Raw genomic sequence first — 12,423 nt, 5'->3', positions numbered from 1 at the left:
TTTTTAATTTTTAAAATGTTATTGAGTCACTGTGAGATAGTTAAAAGCTTTCATGTCTGGGTTACAATCTCACAATGATCAAACACCCATCCCTCCACCAGTGCACATTCCCCACCACCAATATCCCGGGTATACCCCCCTTTCCCACCCTCCCCTGCCTCTAAGTCAGACAATATTCCCCATACTCTCTCTCTACTTTTGGGCATTAAAGCTTGCAACACAGACACTGAGAGGTCATCATGTTTCGTCCATTATCTACTTTCGGCACACATCTCCCATCCCAACTGGTTCCTCTAGCCATCATTTTCTTAGTGATCCCTTCTCTATTCCATCTGCCTTCTTCCCTCTGCTCATGAAGCAGTCTTCCAGCTATGGGGCAGTCTCCCTGGCCCTTGTATCTATGGTCCTTGGGTGTCAGCCTCATGTGATGCTACCCTACACTCCACAAATGAGTGCAGTCCCTCTATGTCTGTCCCTCTCTTTTTGACTCATTTCACTTAGCATGATGCTCTCCATGTTTATCCATTTATAACCAAATTTCATGAATTCATCTCTCCTAACAGCTGCATAGTATTCCATTGTGTAGATGTACCAAAGTTTCTTTAACCAGTCATCTGTTTTAGGGCACTCGGGCTATTTCTATATTTTGGCTATTTTGGCAATGAATATATAGGTACAGATATCATTTCTACTGTGCTCTTTTGCATCCTCGGGACATATTCCCAGAAATGGTATTGTGTGGTCATATGGAAGCTCAATTTCTAGTTGCAAACAGGCCTTTCCAATGCTGCTCTCCACATGTCAGTTAGACAATTACCTAGCGGCTTTGAGCATTATCTGATATCAACCAACTCTCTTTATTTGTGTGATTTAGATGTCACTGGCATAATAGCTAAGGTATGGAACTACTATTGACTGATGCAGCAAGACAGCGAGCTGTCATCATGGAACTCACCAACACTGCCTCGAAGGCAGTGTCAGAGACTCCATGGCAAGCCCAGGTCGGGCAGGGGCAGGGACCTAGAGATGAGTTGGGCCAGGACAGCCACTCATGCATCAGGGACACTAGCAATCCAAAGTGGCAAATCACTGGAGACCAGGAGAATCTCCATTCTGTGATGAGAGCCTAAGTAAGATCAGGAACAGTCCCTATGCAACTGCTTCCCAGGGCACATCCTTGGGCGACAGAGCCCTGTTCACTTCCCTGACTGTGTGGCTTCAGGAAGCCTAATCATCTGAATATCCTGTTCAACTGGATGGCAATCTCCCTGCCCACAGGGACAGGAGTCAGCCATGCATTCAGACAAAAAGGGATGATGAGCTTGATGACACAGTCTGCTAGTACAAAGGCTGCCTCTGATTTTCCCCAAAAAGCAAAGCCTCTGGTGTGATGAGAATAATGCACCCCAGGGAAATCAAGGTTATGCAAATGTGGGATACCCTAGGACTGACTCATGTCTGGTGGCTTACAGGCCATTCATCTCTGGACTGTGCATGTGTACAGACAACTCACTGAGATCAGAAACACAACACCAAACCAAAAAAGGCCTTCAAACTGCAACACAGAAAAAAGAAACCAAGATCTCAGAAGTGACCAAGCATGGGTCTTCTCCTATAAAACCAGGTTTGCTCAGTGGCAGTCACCCTGGGCATGTCTGGCAGCATGAATGAGCCTTGACAGGCTTGCCAAGGGATAAACTAGAAGAGCAACAAATCTCCACAATCCCCCAAGACTAATGACATCCCTCAAGGTCCTGGCAGGACAAATCCTAGATTACGACATAAACCAGAATGAAGCATAGAACTAGGCCAGACAGTTCCTCCAAAATGATGTAATGATGGATGGATGACTGTACACCAAGAAACTTTTCCGTGAACCTACCCCAGCTTTTTCTGCACCATTTTCAACACATTACTCAGACAAGTTCCCAGTGTCCTGAGTGTGACCCAAGATCAAGCAACTCACCCTAGCATAAGTGATTTCAGTGGCCACATGGCAAAAATGTCAAAGTAGGGGACCATAATTGAATGATACAGTCAGAGAGTAAACCATCATCAGAGTTCACCAATCCCACCTACACTATTTTCATTAGATACTGGGGAATACATGGAAAGGTCAGGCTACACAGGAGGCAGGGAACCAGAAAACAGTCTACCAAAACACACCCCCAGGCCAAGGAACACAAGCAATCCAGAATGGCAAATCAGTGAAGACCAAGAAAAATCATGTGGGTTTCAATTAAGATCAAAGAAGCACAGATCTTCCACAGAGAAAGTGAGATGTGTTCCTCCATGCAGTGACAAAAGACTAAGCATAATCCTCAACAGACTACATGCAACTACATCATCAGACAAGTTCTCAGAAGAGTTCTGTCCACCTCCCTCACTTCATGCTTCCCTACAACGGATGTAGGAGCCCAACCATGTGAATACCACTCAACTGTACAACAGTCTCCTTGCCCACAGGAACAGGAGTATCCCACATCTCTGGACCAGTGTGATGGACTTGATGAAATCAGTCTGCCTTAGACTCATGCTCCCACTAGCTCACAAAACAAGAGCCTCCAATGTGATGAGAGTCACACACCCCAAAATAATGGATGCTCTGCCAACAAGGGAGATAGAGACAGATAGAGATATGTCTTAGTTGGCTCACAAGCCAGTCATATCTGGGGTCTGTGCATGTGAGGGAAGCCCCTGTGACTCACCTGAGACCAGGAATGCATAATAAAGCAAACAAAGACCTTTGAACTACAAGACACAAAAAGGAAGCTGAGGAGTGGCCAAGCATGGGTCTACTCCAGTAAGAAGGGCTAGCACAAGAGGTAGACAACATGAGCATGTCTGTCAGCAAGGATGTGCCTTAAAAGTTAGGTTGAAGAGAAGGAATGACAGGAGATCAATCCCTCATGTTCTGGCTCTAACCTACATATGATTTTGTCAGCCATTTTCCTCATTGGATTGGGCCTCAGTGTAACACCCTTGAATTAACCCATAAGATCAGCATAGCTCCTTCAGAAATGATGCCTGGGTTTCTCATCATTGACCCATGCAAGGACAGATACATTTGGAACACACTACATGAAAGAGCTTACCAGTGAAAAAAGGGGGATGAGACCCAAAGAAAGTGGATAATAGAAGGGGGCCCAGAGAGCTTACTCTAGAGGATGCATTCATTTGATGCTGGGGTCTGCATTAGGTGAAGAGTACTGAGGCAGACAGGAGGAGGACACATATCAGGAAATATTGCACAGCCCTTATATATATATAGCATCATGCAATCCAGTAGGAAGACACTAAACAGGATAATATGTCCCTTATTGTGGGGGATCAGTGCAAGGGAAACTTCTGTACTGGTAAAGAGCATCCAAAGCTTACCCAGCACATTCATCCCAGCTAGGAAAAGCATGCATGACATACTTGTCCTGATCAGACATGAACCAAAAATATGCCTATAATACTGGTGACACCATGACAGAACAAAGCTCATGGAGCCCACCAGCATTCCTGTGGAATGAGTCACATATTGGAACCTGAGACCAAGTGAACTTTGAGATGAGGCAAGCTCTTCAACATGACCCAGTACACCAAAAATTTTATTTATGGAAATGGAACTGGGTCATCTCCACACCTCTCCACACATCACTTAAACAAGTTACATGGCACTGAGTATAATCAAGTGGCAAGAGGCTTACCACCATCCAGGATATTATGATGTCCACTGGGAAAAACAGCTAAGGTAGGGAACAATCACTGACTCATCCTACCAGAGAGTGAGCTGTGAGCTATTATACTGGAATTCACCAATGAAAAAAATACTGACATTAAAGTCAGTGCTGGAATTCCATAGCAAGGCCAGGTTGCATCTAACGGGCAAGGGGTCAGAGTACACTCTGATCATACCAGCATAGATGGGCAAATAGATGGAGAACAAAGAGAATCATTAGGTTTGAATTGGGAACAAAAGAGCAGAGCTGTGCTGTGGAGTGAAACATGCCAAATCCAACAGCCTCTAACATGATTAGATTGTAAGCATGGTCATGAATAGGCCCATGAAGCTGCCTCATCAGGCATGAGTTCAACCGACAGATCACATGGATTTATCTATGTGATAGAGAAACAGGTTGCAGGAAGCAAATAATCTGAACACTCTGCTCACCTGCATGGCAGTCTCCATGCCTACAGTGACTGAAGTGAATCTTATGTCCAGACAAGTAGGTGTGGTGGGCTTGATGGATCCAGGCTTATTTATACCAAGATTATTCCTGACTCGGCAATAAAGCAACAGCCCCTAATGTTATGACAATAACACACCCCAAGATAATCAAAACACTGAAAAAGTGGGATACACTGGGATAGACTCATGTCTTAGCTGACTCAAGGGCCAGTCGTGTCTGGATTAGTTTGTGCAAGGAAAACTCTGGGCAACTCACCTGAGACCATGTGTGCAGGACCAAACCAAGCAAAGAACATTGCACTGAAAGACAGAAAAAGGAACCCAGGAGTTCAGAACTGGTAAATCATGGGTCTTCTCCAGAAAAATCAAACTGGCTCAAGAGGTAGACTTCCTGAGCATACCTGGCAGGATGGCTGCACCTTGAAAGTTTTGCCAAATAGATGGACTGAGAGAATATCAATCCCCCACATTCTGGCTCAAGTGCACATGAGCACAAAAAACCGTTGTGGGTTTTTGCAATGGTTCTTGGCATATTGGGCCTCAGTGTGACACCCTTGAGTTAACCCTTTATGATCAGCATAGCTCCTTCAGAAGCAATGCCTGGGTTTCTCATCATTGATCCATGAAAGGACAGCTTCACATGGAGTATGATGCATGCAAGAGCTTACCAGAGAAAAAGGGGACCCAGGATCCTACACATGTGGGTTGGAGAGGGCTCAGGGAGCAGATACCAGACGGTGCATCCACTGTGGAGCTGGGTGGCTTTTTCAGGTGGAGAGTGCCTATGTGAACAGGATAAGAAAACATGAAAAAAGGAAACACTGCATGGAAGTTCCCTATGTGCCCACTCTTTCTTTTTTATGGTATTCACTAAGTGGGAGACACTAGGAAGGGATAACTTGTGCTTCCACCCAAAGCAGGAGATCAGTGCAAGGGAAACTCTGCACCTGTCAAGATCACAACATGCACATACTTTGCTTTCCCACCACAGACATCACAGCTGGGCGCACCATGCATGCTGTTGACCATGTCATGGAAAGTCAGGGACTTAGCATGTGCTCACAGACTCGTAACATCATTATGGGCTAAGTCTCAAAGACCTACCAACAGTTAGGCAAAGCAAACTGACAGCAACCAGAGCTAGAGTGAACAATAGGACTAGGGCACATAGCTTTCTCATCATGTCTTAGTGCTGAACTGGGTGACACTGTACACCAAGAAAGTCTTCTCTGGAAGTCTCCCAGGGGTTTTTCTATACTGTTCTCCACATATCACTCAGACAAGTTCCTGCATCATCCGGCATCATCAAATGACAACTGATTCAACACAGCTCAGGTTATTTTGGTGTGCACTGTGAAAATGGCCAAAATATGGGATCATCATTGACTGATCCAACCAGTGAGTAGCCATCAGAGAGTCCACCACCTCCTTGAACACTGACATCAAAGGCAGTGCTTGGGAATTACCTGCACAGGGCAAAAAAACAGAAAACATTCAGGCCAGAAAACCACCCATGCTATAGGAACACAAGCAGTCCAGAGTAGCACATTGGTTGATTATGCTATGTCTTGGGGTCTTTTTATTAGGGTCTCTTTTAGCTGATAAAAGAGATTTTCTTGGATCTGGATGCTTGCATTTTCCAGCTCTCAGAACTTCTCAGCAATGATATCTTTAACTGTTGCTACTTCATTGGGATTGCCTCCCTGATCATCTTCTTGTACTCAGATGATTCTTATGTTGTTCCTCTTGAATTCATCCCATAGGTCTCTTATTCGCCCAAGCACTATTTTGAGGTCTTTCCCCATTATATGTTGTTTTCTGTATGCTTTCTGCAGCTCATCTTCAAGTTCACTGGTTCTGTCTTTGGCTGTTGCCATTCTACTGGTGAGTGCACCCACTGAGTTTTTAATTTCATCTACCTAATCATTTATTAGTGACACCTCTATTTGTAGCTTTCTTATATCTGCTCTCATTTCTTCCTGTATTTTGTTGGATGTCCGTTCCACTATTTCTTTCATGTACTCCTTTAACTTACTGGATACCTGACTACCATTTCTTTGAGCTCACTGAACATCCTTAACATTTTATCTCTGAATTCTTTATCAGAGAAATTGTATTTGTGGGTATTCCCTGTTGAGGCTGCAGGGCTCTTTTCTTCATCCACTCCTTGTGGTGGGGATCTGCACTGTTTCTTCATGTTGCTGTGGTAGTATAAAAGTGGGTCCCTCAGTTCACTATTAGTGACCCCCTCTCACTGCAAGGGAGGATTCTAGATGGGCTTGGTTGATGGTGGTCTCCCTTTTCCCCTTTAAGAACACTACCTCTTTGGTACTCCTCTGTACCTTATGTGAGGCCACTAGTACAACTTCAGGGGATGTGTTCTTTTACATTAGGCTTGTTCAGATTCTTGTGTTCACTGTTATTTTGATGAGTTTTGGAAATATTTTGACTGGAATAGGCTGTGGGTTATTGGCCTAATATGTTTGGGATAGCGAGGCCGTCCTTGTCAGAATTAGGTAATGGAGGCTGAGATGTGAGTCCAAAGCACTGGGAAGGGGAAAAATAAATGTGGTCGCATGAGTGGTCACCACCTGGGGGCCACACTCGCTGCTGTACCCATGAAGGGAGGGGCCGCTTCGGTGCCTGTTTGGGGCTTACAGTTCACTTCTGACGCATTCCTAAGGCTTGCGGGGGTCCCTTTGGCCAAGTTCTCAGAGGGCACCTCGGCCAAGAAGGGGGTTCTTCAGGTTCTCTGGGTCTAGTACCTGGGCATGCCACCCCAGAGGCCACACCCACCGCACTGTTGAGCACATTAATTGAGGTTTGAATCATTCAGGTCTGAATTAGGATCATAGACTCACAGCTCTTCTACAGGGAGAGTGAAATGTGCTCATATCCAAAACCCCACGGAATGATTAGAAACTAACTAAGGCTGTCAACAAGCCCCAGGAAGCTGCTCCCTCACATGCAGTGATCATATACAATCTGTCTACCACTCTCACTCCATATAAGAGAGCTGCAGGAATCTAATCATGTGACTCCTCTGCTTAAATGTATGACAGCCTCTTGGTCACAAAGAAAGCCATTCATGCAGACAAGGTGTGATGGGCTTCATGAACCAGGATGATTTTAGATTGAGAATGTTCCTGATTTGGCTGTAGAGAAAGAGGTTCTATTGTGATGAAAATAATGTACCCCTAAGATAAACAGACACTGCAAATATGGGATACATGGATGGCCTCGCATCTTAGCTATGTCAGGGGCCAAATATCTCTAGGTTAGAGCATATGAGGAGAACTCCAGTGACAAACCTGAAACTATGTATGCCAGATGACACCAACCAAAGACCTTCATAGCGCAGGACAGAAAAGAAACACAAGTGGTGGATCTTCTCCAATAACACTGGGCTTGCTCAAGAGGAAGACACCCTGAGCATGTCTTTTATTGAAGGGACAGACTGCCAACATATCAATCCCATACATTCTGCATTAAACCAGACACGTTCATCATTGGAATTTTGTTTTCCATTATTCTTGCCAGATTGGGCCTCAGTGTGACAACCTTGAGATAACACATATGATCAGCATAGCTGCCTGTAGAAGTGATGCCTGGTTTCTCACCAATGCCCATACAAGGACAGCTACATATGGAATGTATGGCACAAAAGAGTTTATTGGAGAAGGATGCAGCCTGAAGGCTAAGCAGGTTGATCTGATTGAAGAGGGGCTGGATAACATGCCTGAAAGCAATGAAAGGAGGATGCATTTGTTGGGGCGTCAGGGACTGTAATAGGCAAAGAGTGCCTGGGAGAAAGGATAATAACACATGTCACCAGATATATTGCATTGCCCTTTCCCATGTGCCTACCTTCCTAGAGAGCTCCCTCAGCCAATGGGGAGACACGAGGAGGAATAACAGGAGCCTTTGCCCAAAGCAGGCACCAGTGCAAGGGAATCTTCCGCACAATCAAGACCACAACACAGTGCATCCTCCACCCACCTAGTCTAGACATCCCAATGAGCCCTGAAACAGGAAATATCACCACAGAACTAGACAAAAGGAGCCCATCAGTGTCTGGCAGAAACAACCACAGATGAACTGAGCTGAGAGAACTGAGAAATGAGGTAAGGAAGCTCTCCAGCCATGTGCTCATGAAAAAACGGCGGCTCCTACACAAAATATTCATTTCCAGGAACCAACTTGGCTTTTCCTGCACTGCTCTGCACACATCACTCAGTCCAACCTGGACAGCAAAATAGTTCTGGGGACAGCACGATAAGGCAGGTTCCAAGTGGTTGCATTGAGCTGGAGAGCAACTGGCCAGAACACAAAGTCCCTCAGAATGACACAAGCAGCCCAAAGAAGTAAATGAGTGGGTACTAAAAACTGTTATATGGGTTTGTATTAGGAGCCAGAGATCACAGAATCTCTGTGAAAAGTGTGATATGTGCCCAACTCTAACACGCTTGTGAGGTGATTAGCGCCTAAACTCAGTGATCAACAGGCCCTATGCAACTGCATCATTGACAGATCCTCTGAAGACACAGCTCTATCTCCCTCAGTCCATGGAGGACAACCACCCACTGCAGGGAGCAGAATCATCTGAGCATTGTGTCTGACACAGGGCTGTCTCCATGCCCATGCTGCAAAAAAAGCAGGTGTGATGGGTTTGATGGATACAGGTGCTTTGGACAAGGAGACCCCATCCTGCCTCCAAAGCAAGACCATTGATTGTGACCAGAATCACGTGGCCAAAGATAATCAAGCAAAGGCTTGATTATCTTCCCAATATAGGAGACACTGGGATGGCTTCATGTCTTGACTGGCAACAGGGCCAGTCTTCTCTGGGATCTGTGCAGGATCCTTGTGACTCACCTAAGAAAATGGACTCAGAGCAAAACCAGCATGGGCCTTCGTGCTGCAAGAGACACAAAAAGGAATCCAAGCAGTCAGAAGTGGTCAAGCAGAGGAACTCTGCAATAAGTTTGGGTTCACTCATCAGGCAGAAATCTTGAGCAGGTCTAGCAACAAGGACGTGCCTTGAAAGCCTTACCAAAAGGATGGACTAACAGAAGATCAATCCCCCACATTTTGGGTCCAATCAGACATGATCAACCATTGTGGTTTATATTTTTACCATCATCCTTGTTGAACTGGGCCTCAGTGTGACACCCTTGAGCTAACCCTTTATGATCAGCATAGCTCCTTCAGAAGCAATGCCTGGGTTTCTCATCATAGACCCATGCAAGGATAACTGCATATGGAACATACTGCACAGGGGAACTTACCACTTATGAATAATCCAGAAGCATAAGTAGGTGGACTAGAGAGAGCCATGACTCAAATGGCAGAGGATGCATCTGATTGGTCATGGGGCTGCTGGGGGGAAATGCTGCTGAATGCATCTCTTGTGGTTATCAGAGGATGCTCCAAGTGGATAGTGCCTAGGCATAAAGGAAATGACAGATGTCCTAAGAAAATAGTTTCTCTTTCCATGGCATCCACCCTTCTTACTGGCATATTGAATCAGCCATTGTGAGACACAATGCAGAGATCACAATGTCTCCACCCAAAGAAGAGGTTCACTAGCAGGTCTCACTGTACCCATGAGACCACCACATGGCATATGATCATCAAAACAGTGGGCATATCGTACATGATGATCCCACCATGGACAGTAATGGATCTAGTAAGACAGCAGGTGATTAATGATATCATAAGCTGCATATAGACTAGGATCAACTAGACATGAGAAACACAGTTCTTCCTCCATGACCTAGGAAATGGTTTACAGGAAATTGAGAAGCAAAATACTCATTTCCAGGAATCAGTCAGGCCTTTCCTACATGCTCTCCACACATCACTCAGATAAGTTTCCAGGGGCACTGAGCATCATCCAATGATAAACAGTTCTTTTAATATGTGGGTTATTTTGGTGTCCTTTGGACAACCTGCTTAAGTAGGGGACCACTGTAGACTGATCCAGCCAGAAACTGAGCTGTCCTCACAGAGTTCACCAACAACACCAACACTGCTATCATAGTGTCAGGGACTCCATGGCAAGGCCAAGTTAAATTCAGAGAGAACAGAACCAAACAGTATTTGTCCAGAAACCCAGTTATGCAGTGGTGACACAACAGCCAGAATAACTGCGAGTGGGGACCAAGAACAATCATATGGACTTGAATTTGGACCAAGGTTACAAACTCTTACATGGGAAACAATGAGATTTCCCAATTCCAATAGTGTCCTTTGGTGACTGGAGAATAAGCAAACTATTTAATGGTTTCCACGACATTCACTTCCTGGAAAGTTGTATGGAAATAAACCTCTGTCCACCTCCCTCACTGCATGTGAGAGAGAATACAAGGCTGCAGAAAGCTGAATCACCTGAACAATGTTCAACTTTACAGCCATCTTCTGGTCTAGTGGGATAGGAGTGAGCCCACTAAGCACTGAGACATATAGTACAAGATTGAAGGATTCAGGCCTCTTTAGAGGACCAACTGATTACCACAAAGCAACAGCCTCCTGTGGGACAGAATCATGCACCCAAAGATAACTGAGGCTCCTAAAATGTGGGAGACATGAGCTGAGCTCACATCTTTGACTCTCTCAGTAGCCAGTCATCTCTGGGGTCTGTGAGAAGAGAGCCACAGCAACTCACCTGAGACCAGGAATGCAGGAATAAGCAAGAATAGACCTTCGCACTGCAAGACACAAAAAGGAACCCGAGTGGTCAGAGAGGCTAAACATGGGTGTTCTTCTGTAAGGCCGGTATGCTCAGGGGCAGACACCCTGAGCATGTCTGGCAGCTTGGAGGTGCTTTGAAAGGCTTGCAGAAGTATTGGACTGACAGAAGATCAATCCACCCATATTCTGTTTAAACCAGACACGTGAACCCATTGTGGTTTTGTTTGCCATTGTCCTTGCCAGATTGGGCCTCAGTGTGACACCCTTGAGTTAACCGTTTATGATCAGCATAGCTCCTTCAGAAGCAATGCCTGGCTTTCTCATCATTGACCCTTGATTCACAATCTGCATATGGAACATAGTGCATGGAATAGCTTACCATAGAATGATCCTAAGGGTATCATATGGAGATAGCTCAGTAGTGGATACCAGTGGGGTATCCATTGGAGAGCTTTAAGGCTGTGCCAAGGGGGTAGTACCTAGAGTGGACAGGATGCAGACATGTCAGAAGATAAAAGATAAAGTTAAAACTGAAGAAGATAAAACTGCATGGCCCTTTCCAGTGCCCTATTCTCTCCCTTTTCCTGAGTCACTCATTCAACCACTGAGAAGACTCTAAGAAGGGATAATACATGCCCCCACCCAAAGCAGGGAATCAGTGCAAGAAACTTTCTGCACCAGTGAAGAGCACAACATGGCATATTCTACCCTCCCACAGGTCTTCCCAGCTGCGCACACCATGAATGATGACACTGGTAAGGAAGATCATGGACTTATTATGTGCCCATGAGACTGGTTACATAACCATGGGCCAATTCCCATGGATCCCAGAGAAATCTGACAGATGGCAACATGAGCCCAAGTGAACTGAAGGACTATGCCAAACAGCTCTTTATTTTTTTTTTTAAATTTATTTATTTTTAATTAGAGAATCACCGTGAGGGTACAGTTACAGATTTATACACTTTTGTGCTTATACTTCCCTCATACAAAGTTTGGAACCCATCCCTTCACCAGTGCTCATTCTCCACCACCCGTAAACCCAGTGTCCCTCCCACCCACCCCAATCCCATCTCCCCCCCACCCCACCCTGCCACTGTGGCAAGGCATTCCCTTCTGTTTTCTCTCTCTAATTAGCTGTTGTGGTTTGCAATAAAGGTGTTGAGTGGCCGCTGTGCTCAGTCTCTAGCCCTCATTCAGCCCGCAACTCCCTTCCCCCACATGGCCTTCGACTACAATGTAGTTGGTGATCGCTTCTCTGAGTTGACCTTTCCCCAGAACGTGAGGCCAGCCTCGAAGCCATGGAGTCAACCTCCTGGTACTTATTTCTACAGTTCTTGGGTGTTAGTCTCCCACTCTGTTATTCTATATACCATAGATGAGTGCAATCTTTCTATGTCTGTCTCTCTCTTTCTGACTCATTTCACTCAGCATGAAACTTTTCATGCCCATCCACTTGACTACAAAATTCTTGACCTCCTTTTTTCTAATAGCTGCATAGTATTCCATTGTATAGATGTACCAAAGTTTCCTCAACCAGTCATCCGTTCTGG

This window comes from Sorex araneus, chromosome 6, assembly GCF_027595985.1.
Source record: "Sorex araneus isolate mSorAra2 chromosome 6, mSorAra2.pri, whole genome shotgun sequence".
Taxonomy (NCBI): domain Eukaryota; kingdom Metazoa; phylum Chordata; class Mammalia; order Eulipotyphla; family Soricidae; genus Sorex; species Sorex araneus.
This window is presented reverse-complemented; position numbering follows the sequence as displayed.